The sequence below is a fragment of the Pygocentrus nattereri genome, chromosome 3 (assembly GCF_015220715.1).
Source record: "Pygocentrus nattereri isolate fPygNat1 chromosome 3, fPygNat1.pri, whole genome shotgun sequence".
In the NCBI taxonomy this organism is placed as follows: domain Eukaryota; kingdom Metazoa; phylum Chordata; class Actinopteri; order Characiformes; family Serrasalmidae; genus Pygocentrus; species Pygocentrus nattereri.
In genome coordinates, this window is record NC_051213.1 from 30,437,889 (window position 1) to 30,451,079 (window position 13,191).

At 39.8% G+C, this 13,191-nt stretch overlaps 1 protein-coding gene across 1 annotated transcript in view; it reads left to right on the top strand.

The window, feature by feature from the left end:
- Positions 1-3,609: 3,609 nt before the first annotated feature.
- The window catches only part of scn5lab (sodium channel, voltage gated, type V-like, alpha b), a 167,175-nt gene continuing 157,593 nt past the window's right edge, over positions 3,610-13,191 (top strand). The window contains exon 1 of the mRNA XM_017712309.2: positions 3,610-4,156. The gene's annotated coding sequence lies outside the window, so the exon portion shown is untranslated. The remainder of the gene's footprint in view (positions 4,157-13,191) is intronic.

Genomic DNA, 13,191 nt, shown 5'->3' on the forward strand with positions numbered 1-13,191 from the left:
AACAAAGAGGTGATACTTCATAGGCAAACATAGCAAGACTTCCCTGGTATTGTTTAAAACTGTTGTTATGGCAATATAGAAGTAGTTCTCGAAACTCTGTTGACCAATTCATGGTAAAATGCAAGCCATCTGCAAAAATCTGAAACTATAATCAGAGACTGATCTCAGCCACTTTGCGACATCCTGCAGCTCACACTAAATCAAAAATATGTGACGACCATTTCTCTGAGGTATGTGTTTCTCCACTGCCACTTATCATGGCTGCTATAACAAAACTTTAAAAGAAAAGGGAAAAAAGTTCCCTGACAGAAGAAGCCTTATAGGGAACTTTCTTCATAATTCAACTGCTGAGATGTATACAAAGTCTTTTGATTTGAAAAGGTGCTTTGTAAAAAGACTTACTGACAACAATGCTTATAGGAACCATGGGTCAATACAAATATTCCATTTTATTTACTATCCAAAACAAACCTACGCACGCCTTCAGTTCAGTATATGTGATGCTGATAATGAATAAATAGTGGTAAATCCAAGAAAAAGTTTCATTTGGGACTATTTGGCTCATAACACCCTGCTTGTACTTCTCCATTATGAATGTACTTTTAAAAAACACATTTAAGATCAAAACTTTAACTCAACTGTCTCATATCAGGCAGCATACTTGTAGGTTTTTCATATGTTGGGGACCTTTTAGAGGCATTAAATGCTTCAGATATCTGGTTTCTATCACTACCACTTTTACCACAATTCTGACATGTGAAGTTTTTTAATGACATATATGTTGTAACAATTTAAACTCCTAAATTACCTGAGATTATCAGGATATCAGTGGTCTGTAATCCTTGTTTAAGTAGTTTAAAATCATTAAGAGTAGGACCAGAATTAAAAATGTAAACCTTGCTGGAGGGTTAATCTAGAATTCAGTTTTTTTAAATGATTGATTTTATGCAACGGAGAATTAGGCAGCTAGGGTACTTATTTGTAGCCTGGAACCTACTTTCATACGGCCTTCCTCTTCTATTTTTGAATCTCTCTCCCTTGTTCTGGTATACAGAAGTTGGTGTAAAAAAAAGGTAGTGCCCAGTCCTGCTCCTGGAGATCTACTGCCCTATATAGTTCAATTCCTCCCCTAATAAACACTGCTTGAAAAAATATATTCACATGCTTAGATGCTCGTGTCTCCTGAACTGTTTAATTAGATGAGGCGGGTGTGTTAGATGTGGGTCGGTACTAATTTCTGCAGGGAGGCAGATCTTCTGGGCTGGACACAAACGCCCTGATTTCTAGGTTCTCATCCCACTCTTAAAGGGGAATTCCACTGATTTTTAAAAACAAATCTGCATAATGAAATTGTTCAAATGTAAACACAGTCATTGGGTCTCACCAACTGTTTCACCAACCATTCTTAATAAACAGTTTCTTCTGAAAATCCATTTACACGGTTTTTACGAAGATTCGCCAATATTTTCAGATTTGGAATTTGCTCTGAAGAACAGAATCAGCACACATTCAAGAGAACAGACGTGCGAATAATTCTGCAGCTTAAGAACACCCTACATCAATCTGACATAGACTTCCTCAAGAACAAATTTAAGAAAAAAACTTAGTAAGATATTGATGAATGAGGCCTACTGAGAGTAGTTTGATGTGAAATGCTCCATCCACTAAAATCAGAATTGGTCACAGCAGTGGTGATAGGAACCAGATGTTCAAAGCGTTTAATGCTTCACACAGAAAGCTATTACAGTAAACGGTCACAAATATGTTTCCTAAAGCTGGGGTAATGTTTTTGGTAAGGTTTTGGCCTAAAACCTACTTTCTCAAAAGCATTCATGGCAGAGTGATTCATAGGCCTTTGTAAGGAAAGATAGTACCCAAAGAAAACTTATTTTTCTGGTTTACTACTAATTTACTGTTATAAGTGTTGCATGTTGTCATGACCCACTACTGCCTGGTGCTGACCTCTAGAAGCCTGTGAGGCGTGGCAATGCCAGGAGGATCAGGGGATCTCTGGAAAGGGGGCTACTTGCGTTGTTTATGTTGCTCATTGATTTCAGGTATGGGTATGTGTTTACTGTGTTATTCTGGGTTGGGGGATGTGGGTTGTTAGCGTGTTTTGTGTGTGTGTGAGGGAGTGGTGACTGTAAGGGTGAAGCGTATAGCTGGTGGTGGCCTTCCCATGTGTGCAGTGCTTTGAATATTCTTTTCTGCCCTGGTGTATAATAAAGAACACTTTCTGTGGTGGACTCATGGCCTCCAGAGTCTGAATCCACACCGACGACACAATATAAAAACTCAAAGGACACGTGTCAGTTCAGGTGTTATTTTGAATAACAAATCAAATTTGTTAAAAAGTTGTGTCTATCCAGTTTGTTTCACCACCATTGTGAGTTTATAATGCAAACTTTCACATCAAACCACTCTGAATGCCTCTCATTCCATCTCAACGCCTGAATTATATCAGAACCACATTGTAGAGGGACGTGAAATGCTGCGGTGTGCTCAGTGCTGAAACTGAATAAAATGCATACTGAAGACTGCAGTGTTCAACGGTGTTATTAGTAGGTTATTAGGATACATTTTATGAGAGCTCATAAAACAGTGTACTTGTAGTGAGTTACAGAGGCCATTTCTAATATCATGAGCCAGACAGTCATAAGTCAAATTCAGTGCATCACCTGCACGCCAGCAGCTCCTCGGTCGACAGAGGGGGTTGCAGGTTCATGTTTCACTCAGCTTACAGCCTGTCTGGAAATCTGTGGAAGGCTTCTTTCTACTGGGGTCGCGAAAGCACGTTCAGTGCGCTTTTAGAACACTTTTACCACTATCACGTAATATATTTATAAGGATATTTATAAAGAAATGTATCACAGTTTGCTTTATATATTACCCAAAGTAGGATTAAGAGTTGCTATTGAATTCAGACCTTAACTACTGTATGCAGACACAGACTGTTTCTCAGTTTCCCTCAAAAACTCGCCTACAAACGGCCAACAATGCGCTAATCCCATTCAGGAAAGCATAATGAACGACTAATCGACGTCAGCGTCGTTAGACTGCGACCTGGGATACCTAAAACTGCTCTTCCACCGAGTATCGGCGCACATCCCAAACCCTTCACACGAACGCTAATCATTTAGCTAACAGCAGCTTGGCGAGTTTCAAAAATCAACACTCGCTCGATGTGACGCTAGACTAGCCTAAATGCCTGAAATCCATAAAGACGGGTCCTAGATCATACTGCGCTGTACAGTTTCAGCGCTGCATTAAATCAGAGAGCTTTCCACTAAACTAAGACGTGATTTATTTTAAAATAAACTTTTAAATGACAAAAAAACTAAGACAGCGTCTGTATGAGTCGTAAAAGACTGTTGAAAACAAATGATAGAAGGCGTTACCACGGCAGCGCTATTTTTTCTACACCCGTTTTCGAAGGAAGCCCACCTCCTTTGCGGGGATTGGCTGGAGCTTCACTCTCGCAGGCGCTCAGTCGTTCGGAGAAAGAACTACTGTCCAATCGGTAAACGGAGGGGGTGGGTCTTTCCTGAATACAGGTGCGAAAAAACAGCGCGTATGGATTTGGTTGCATTTTGGGAGAAGGTTGGCAGGGGGACTGGCAAACGTTCAATCTGCTCATAAGCGCCTGTAATAGACCGACACTCTTTTTCCCACATTTGGACTAAATTAACAGCTGTAGGCTAAAGACGACCGCGTAGAGCATTTTCGACGAAGACAACCGCTGCCCACCTCGGTTGTCAGATCACAGTCATAACTTAGCTGATGTGCCGGAGTCTGTATAATTTGGGATTTACACACAGAGGACCAATGGGACAGCTGAAGCGAAGGTAGCCTCGCCAGAGGTCTACAGCAGGCCCGGTTAATAGGGGATTTTTAGGCTTGCCTTGTGTCTTTTTTCTTCTTTTTTATTTTACTCACTGTTTTTTTTTTCTTCTTGAGCTACGATTGGATGCGCTTGAAACTGAGATTTAAACTTGCTACAGCAACTCAGCACCTCGTTTATTTGGACGGAATGAATTTCCACAGAGGGGTCCACATGCCCTTAGGCTGCTACTTCTACCGCTCAGTGGAAATGTCTGAGGTCACTCAAATATAAGGCTCGCTTTGGATGCAAAGCTCTTAATAAGAAGTTTCACACGTAAGTACCCTGATCCATTGACTCTCTCTCTCTCTCTCTCTCTCTCTCTCTCTCTCAAATCTGGAACCTTCTCTACAGAGATCATACAGACCAGGCCTGTTTAGACGAAGCTTAAGTTGTCTTCTTATTCGCCAGCTTCTCATCAAAACCTTGCTTTCCACCTTAAATGGTGCTGCATTTAAAGTGGAGCGGAGGACTCGAATAAACTTCAGCCTCGTGTTGTTTGGTGAACTGACGGTCACAAAGTTGACCCACAGGTACATCTGCGTTAGCTGGGCGGTGTGTTACTCGAAGCCAAAATTATTTTCATGGACACGTTTTTATTATTTCCTCTACTTCGGTTCTTAACTGTGTGAAATTAGACAGTGCAGTGCTGTACTGAAAGTGGACCATGGCAGAAGAGCTCTGTGCTTCACTCTGTGTGTGTGTGTGTGTAGCTCTGTGTGTGTGTGTTGTGTGTGTGTGTTGTGTGTATGTGTGTGTGTGTGTGTTGTGTGTATCTGTGTGTGTGTGTGTGGTGTGTGTGTTGTGTGTATCTGTGTGTGTGTGTGTGTGTGTGTGTGTGTTGTGTGTATCTGTGTGTGTGTGTAGCTCTATGTGTGTGTGTGTTGTGTGTGTGTGTGTTGTGTGTATCTGTGTGTGTGTAGCTCTGTGTGTGTGTGTTGTGTGTGTGTGTGTGTGTGTGTGGTGTGTGTATGTCAGTACTTCTCGCTCATGTTCACTACTAGTCTGCACAGCTGATTGTAGATGGAGTCATGTTGGCGAGGGGGGTATGTAAAGGGGGTGGGGGTGGGGGTTATACAGGTCTCGGACCCTCTCTAAAGCAGCATTTGTGTTTTGTTTTTTACTTGAATTCCCGTGTCGTCAGTGCAGGGACGCGCTCGCCACACGCGCTCGTAATTCTTCGAGCGGTTTATGTTTGTGTCGTTTTTATCGTCGCGGACGCTGGAATGAGTTTGGATGGGATTGAGTTTTAGCGCTTCATCAACAAACGAACACAACAGAACAGGTGTGGGAAGGGGGGGGGGGGGTGCAGGGTGACAGAGAAGAAGAAAGAGAGGGAGAGAGAGAAAAAAAGAGGTGGGGGGAGGGGGGGGGTCCTGTCCAAGGTCCTGAAAGCCAAGACATTGCAAGGAGTCTGTAGTGCTGTGAAAAAAACGATTTAGTCCACGATGTCAGACAAATGAGGACTTTTAAAAGAAGTCTACTAGATGTGTATGAAAGTCAGACAGACAAATATCATAATACAAAGTCGAATAAATAGGCAGAAAAGTCAGACAATAACGGTCTAAAAACTACCGACGTTTCCTTGCTTTCTTCTTCATAACAATACTGAAAAAAAACTTTACTGAAAAATAAAACGATGCACTGAATTCACTTAATTCAAGTTTGTGTTGATGCAACATATTAGATTCATGAGGAGATGATGTGCACATTTGAGTCAAGCAAATTCAGCCTATTACTTTTTTATTGAAGGTTTAAAGAACATCAGATAAAATGAGAACAATTTCACAGTGTAAAGTTAATAATAATAATAACAACAACAATAACAATAATAATAATAATAATAATAGTAATTCCTGAATATGGGAAGAGCCACAGAAGTCTGTTATGTAGTAACCCCTTTCAGTGAGTAAGCAGTATCTGTATGTTGTTGTATTCTAACCCCAGACTAACATACAGATAGAGCTTCACAGCCTTCGCAAGGGGAATGAAATCACCTGCAGGCAATACTGTAAAGGCTATGAAGTTCAGATGATATCTTGTATAACTTGTGTCTGTCTGAGACAGAGAGCGATGTGAGTATATGTAGGCTTTTATAATCTTTAGTGATATGCTGCTTTGAACACAATGAAGTGTTTTATTATTGAAGTCTTAAGTCTTGCAAGCATGCCAAGTCAATATATTCACCTAATTCACTTAATTAAGTTGGAAATAGCATCGTAAATCATAGTGGTCAATAGCTGATTTATTGACCGTAGCGATCGCTTCAGTTGTCTTTACTGTTAACTACTGCACAGATGTTGGACGCAAGGCTGGAGCTGGTTTTACAGTCATATGCAGACGTCATTACATGTTTTGTTGATACGTTAATATGTCCTCCACATGGAACACACTTAAATATTCTCTGCACATTTTAGTGCACAGTTTTATTCTTTTTGCTAAGTTTAACATATTGGAATAAAAAAATAAAAATATAAAATGTGCCATAACCTTTTCACAGGCAGAATTTGCTGTGTTATTTTGCCCCCCAGTATGTTAAATTCAGCAGATAAACAGTAACAGTGTGTGAAAATGTGTTTTCTGTATTTTCATTTAGAAAATGAATAAAGTCTAATTTGACTGAGGGCGCCCAAACTTTTGCATACAATTGTAAAACACATGTTGTGAGCACCTGGTATCAACAGAGCAGACAGCAAGGCTGGCTTTTATTAAAGATTCTTAATTTTAATGACTTCATTTTGGAATTTTGCACATATTGTTTATGATGGACGTGTCATTCGTGTAATGCTGAGCTGAATCTGAAAGCTGCTGGTCCCGACAGTGTGTGTGTGTGTGTGTGTGTGGGGGGGGGGGGGGGGTGACAGTGACAGTTGGGGTCACCTTGGAATCATTATTTGTTTTGTCACTCGTAATTTATTTATGACAACTGCCTTAATGTCACTGCCCCAATGATCCTCTCCCGAGGCAGTCTGAGACCATTTATTTTTCCTGCATGGAAACCTTCATCGTACTCTTTTAACTGTATCAGTCTCTTCATTTACCAAACAAACTACATAAGAACAATAAGAGTCTCTGAGTGTCGCCTCATGTTCATGACGCTCTACAGTCCTTATGCACAGCAGAGCATCAACGCAAGGACACATTGCCAACTTTCTCTTTCAGATTTGACATACAGCAGTGAAGTGCATGGCACAGAAATGAACCTGAAACTACATGTGTACACTGCTTTTAGTACACATGCAGATAATATACAGCAATCTGCTGCTGAAGGTCGGAGAAGATACACAAGCTGCCAGTGGACTTGCATTTTTTTAATACTGAAAATCAGTTGCTGTTGAAAATGTTTTCATGCATACATTACTTTGATGCTTTATGCGCTGAAAAAGACAGAAAGGGCAGGAAGCTTTTCATGTAGGACTGTGAGGACAGGTAATGGTAGGATGGGCAACATGATGATATGTGGTCATTATTGTGATACATTATGTCACGGTACTTTTTTGAGTATATCTTTGGCATTATCAGTACTTTTAGAACATCGAGCAGCTACATGAATGATAGAAAAATCTGATACAGACCTATTACAGAGAGTTTATAAACAACAACAACAAGTATGTAGTAACTGCTGCACTAACAAAAGATCGCTCAAGGGCTCCTTTAAATATACTTAATGTGCACATTGGCTCCACATGAACTAAATATGTTACATCAGCAGAATTACTATGTGTACGTACTTCATTTAACTTACTTTCAGTGCACATTTGAGTCATGTAAGTTCAGTTTTTCTTTACTAGATTCTAGTGGTGTCTCGTTCTATACATTTTTTTGATAGAACAGACACACAGTGTGGCCAACAATGTGTACCATGTACCAAGTATCTCCATAAAAGAACATTTCACACAATGTAAAGGACAGCTGATGTGCTTAAATGATGCAGAAACAAAAATGGAGATACTTGTTTTACAAGATGTTAATTTTAACATTTGCCATTTTCTTTTGCCATTTTTTCCTAACTGCTGTTAACTGCTGTGGACAGCTGAACACAGTAGGAGGGGAAAACTGACTGCCAACTCTGTTACATCAGCTAGCAAGATGCCCATGGTGGCTAGCATCACACTAAATTATGGGACAGATGAAGGGCCATCCTACCCACTCAGAGAAAAGCTAATTGTGTTGTCTTGGACTTTTGGCCACGGATGGCTGTGGCATCACTTGGAGTAAAACTCACAAATTAAAGTATCTCCAAACCTTCACTTTACATCAAAGGAAACTTTATTCACATTAAATTTAAGTTAATGTAAAGGAATTTTATTCCGAGCAGTTTTGGAGCATTTCTATTGGTCCATTCATTATGAAAATTCCACACAATGTAAAGGAGGTCATCTGTGCTCAAATGATGTGACAAAGGAGAAATTTAAGAAAATGGAGATACACGTTTTTCTTTGGGCAGTGACAAAATACAACATTTAAAACGAAGGCTGTGCTTTATAGTGTGTTGATCCAATGCTCTAGCCCCAAGCTAACATTCCAGTAACAAAGTAATAATACGATACACCCATCCATCCATTTTCTAAGCCGCTTCTCCGTCAGGGTCGCGGGGGGGTGCTGGAGCCTATCCCAGCGGTCATCGGGCGGAAGGCAGGATACACCCTGGACCATCGCAGGGCAGACAGACAGACACAGACAGTCACTCACACACTCACACCTAGGGGCAATTTAGCACGTCCAATTGGCCTGACTGCATGTCTTTGGACTGTGGGAGGAAACCGGAGAACCCGGAGGAAACCCACACAGACATGGGGAGAACATGCAAACTCCACACAGAGAGGACCCCAGTCACCCGGCTGGGGAATCGAACCCAGGCCCTCCTCGCTTTGAGGCGACGGTGCTCACACGATACAATACAATACAAGATAATAAGTTGCTACAATTGGTAAATATGTCAAGTGTTGATTGGATGTCTGCCTTTAATGTCATCTTTTCATAATCCTTTTAAAAATATAGCATATTTTACTCTAATGGTACTGCATCTTTATATATATTGTTTATTGTGGAAAAAACCTAATATTGCAATATTATATTTTCTCATGTCCTTAATGAGCATGAATATATTACATTTATACCTCACTGTTGACACTGCATTCATTGTTTTTGACAAACTCTTCATAGCACAGTTCAGTTGATTGTTAGTCAGTGTTGTAAACAAAGTGACTTCCCAGCAGTAAAAGCACATGTCATGCTTCTGCTGTCACAGTATTGACCACTGGCCCCAAGGTCATGCAGAAAATGATCTCTTGAAAAGGGCCTTTTTCAGTCATTCAAGGAGAGCCTTGTCCTTATACTCAAGCAAGGGTGCATGACATTTGTCTGTGCATGAGCTGAAAATGACAAATGATGGGTGACCTTGTCTCTCTCTTTAACCCGAGATGACCAGCGGTGTCTAGGGGTTTGTACCCCACTCTAAGTTTAGTTACTGTGCCATTTTGATCAGCGCACATAGAAGCTAAAAGGCAACATTAGCGAATGGCAATCCACTAATCTGGACTTTGAATGGAGCCTCAAGGGAGTGTGGATACAAGTCTCAGGCCCTCCTTTATCTTGCTTTATTGATCTGGCTTTTCCAGTACTTTTCTGCTGAGGCCCTTTTTGTTGGTGGCTGATGCACGAAACAGATGAATAACATCCCAGGTGGGAATTGGTTAAATTATAAATAACAGCATGGGACAGAACTTAACGTTTTGTACTTTTCCTCCAGTACCCGGCACAACAACATTGTATGTAATCGCTTTAGTAAGTGGATTGCTACGTCTTAGTGGTGCTGTGTTGTAGCAATTGGGACACGCTTCAAAATAAAGGTGCCAAAAAGAGCCCTTTATAGCAGCGCTTTTGGACAGTGTTCTCCCACTATGGCCCAAGAGGGCCCCCTGCCCTGCACATTTTAGTGTTTCCCTGCTCCCAACACACCTCATCCAGCTAATCAGCTCATTAACTTCCATTTGCTGGGTTAAATTGGTAAATGGAAATGCTAAAACTGGGAAAACACTAAAATATGCAGGGTAGAGAGCCTCTAGGACGAGAGAGAACCAATTTTGTTTGACCAAAGAAACTTTTAATGGATCTTCTTTTATAAACAAATTCTGCAAATGAGATGTGCGAATGCAGAACCTTTTTAAAGTGTAAAGAACCTCCACATAATGAAAATGTTCCATACTAGAGATGTATGATTGGAATCAGCCAAGATTAGACTCAGCAGATTTTTGCTCCAGACATTTAATTAGCAAGTATTTTATTTGTGTGTTAGTTGTCAGTGTCAATTAAATATAATATATATTTTTTCAGTACTTAATGTGTCTACCTTTATTACAACTTACATTCTTTTTGGAATTTTTTTTCACCTCCAAAGTTCAGTCTTAGAAGTTGGTTGCATTCTCTGCTTTTCAAGAAATCCTAAACACTTTCAATTATTTTGAGATCTGGACTTTTTTGTCTATTTCCTTTTCTCAGTAACAGCTTCTTGAGAGCTACACAACCTTTCAGACACATAGAGTTGAGCTATCCTCTCACAGTGGATGGACAGATTATGGACAGATTCTGATTCTGATTTCAGATTTGAAAAGCGGAGCTTGATTTTCTGATGGTTTTGGTGGGCTACCAGGTCTTGCACTGTTGTTAGGGGTCTCATTTTCTCTATAACTTTATTGTTTCTGAAAACTCCTGTTTTTTTATTGTTTTATATTTACTCTCCTCAGAAATTCTTAAAATCAATAACCTTGCTATTTTGAAATGGAAATTATATAAATGAAAACGTGGTCTCTGACTTTTTCGCATACTGTGAACCAAAAACCTACTAAAAAAACTGAAGCTGCATAATTATTCATGACCCAATTTGCTAAGAAGCCAACTAACAAAAAGCATCCATCAGCCAGTGTTGATATAAAGAAACTGGAATCGGAATCAGCCCTCAAAATGTATGACTGACAGGGTTTTCCTAGATCCGTATGTCCAAACCAAAAAGCATTTAGGAACCTAAGACTGCCTAAGACTGTCCTGCCTGGTCCAGTGATTTTTGATTAAGACAGCAATATTAAGATCTACAATCATCATAATCATATGGACGTATCTTGATTGTTCCTATGAAGCATGCACCTTGCATGCTATGAATTTACTGTCTACTAAATCAACAAGAAGGCTTCAGTTGATTGTTATCTAAATAGAGCAGCAGAATCATCAGCTTGGAGAGGAAAAGTGGACAGCTTCAGGTGTCACCAGCCTGCCAGGCATGTTTATCTCTGCCAAAAGCATTCTCAATGGTGCTTATAAGCTGTCCTTGAACCTTTGAAAGTGTGATTATTCTTCAGCACGCAGCCAGTTGTACAGAGCAAAGCAAAGATAACGCAAAGCTACATCGGGAAACAGAAAGGCTTTTCAATTGTGAGTCTGTCAGTCACTTGTAAAGGGCTGAACTAAAAAGAACTGTTACAGTTTGGAGTATCAAGTCTTTCTGCATGAAGTGAGAAACATGATCTCCTTTAGTTATTGTATGCGCCCACTCAGTGATGCCTCAGCTATGCTGATCGGCTCCAGACGTATGATAGACTGTGGATAGACTGTGTGGGCATTCGACAATGTCTTGCTAGGATGTTATAAGCTTGAATATATTTTATCTGTATATTACATCTATAGTGCTTTCCCTTATCTGTTAGATTCAGTGAGAAACTCTTGCATGCTTTGTCAGACATGTATTGGTGTATTGGGCATACAATGCAAGTCTTTTAACCCCTTAAATGGTCAGAGTCCACTGGCAGGCTCAAGGTTTTATTGTACACTTCTATAACCTAAGAATAGCTCAGCCAGTTTGCACTGAAGTCCCTGTAGTTACTGAATAAAAGGCCTATATGCATTGTGCTGGATTACAAACTCATATTCTGGACTCTATTCTTAGGCTTTAGCTGAGAAGGAACATTTTTATAATCCATGTTGTATAGCTTCCCAATTTGTTGTTACTGCTTTGCAGTATAATGAGATCATCAATAAGTCCATCAGCTTGAAAACAACCCGTCTTTGGGCTTTTTACACCCTTAAGGCTTATTATTCAGTAGTGTCATGGACTACAATACAAACTGCCTGAGATATTCTTATGTTATACAAGTGTGTAATAAAAAGTTTGAACTGCCTGTTCCTGCTATTCAAAGAGTTAAAATATTTCTTTTACTTTCTGTGAAGCAATTAAGGTTAAGATGCTATAGATGGAGACTAAGATTACCTAACCTCCAACTTAGGCAGCAGCATATCACATTACATATACAGTAGAAAACCCTGTATAAATTGGCTCATTTTTTTCATTGTGTTGGATGCTGTGCCATTATTGGAGAGCATTATGAATTACACACACATGGATTGATTTTGGCATCCATCGCACTCTTTGTTGGCTAACGCTCAAAGGGAATCATGGGCATCACTCTTGTAGCAGAGCTGCAATTCAGTAGTGCTTCATCGTGCTGCTTTCCAAATTTGAAAATTAGTGGCTGAAGTCGCCAAGTCCTGACTTTGTAGGAAAACCATAGAAAAAAGGCTACTGTACAATGTCTGCAACAACAAAATGATCCTGACTTTGTAAACTACTTCTTACAAAAGCTACATTCCATTTTTGTAGAAGTGAAAGAGCAAAACTGTTATTTTTAGTTGCTGGCTTTAAAGAGTATATTCCCTATTAGCTCTTTTCACATACAGAATACTGTATATATTAAATATACGTCCATATAGAGCACCCTTCATTTATTGAATTTCCAGTCATAACAACCAATAAGCACAAGTTATTAACTTTTCAGAAGATAATATGGATTAGATACATGATAATCCACTTATATAAGGAAAGGAAATAAAAACAGATGTTTCCAAAATTAGAGTTAAAAAAATATTAAAAGATATGGAGAAAATGCGGCTCCTAACAACCACACCAGACCTGGTAGACTACCAACACTGTCACCATCAGATAAACAGCACTTAAAGCTTTCATCTTTGAGAGAGAGGAGAAATCAAGCTCTACTCTTAGTTCAGATCTGATAAAATCCGTAGGTGTTTCTGTCCATCCTTCCACTGTGAGAAGACAACCCGACGCTATGTGTCTGAAAGGATGTGTAACAGCCACAGAGCTGTTACTGAGGACTACTGTGCTAGAACACGGAAACTGGACATGCAGAAAATGCAACTTCTAGCACTGAACCTTGGAGGTGTGGAAAAAAAACTGTAATAACAAACAAAGTGAAAACACTATATACTGAAAAATTATATTAATATTTCATTGTTGAAGCTTC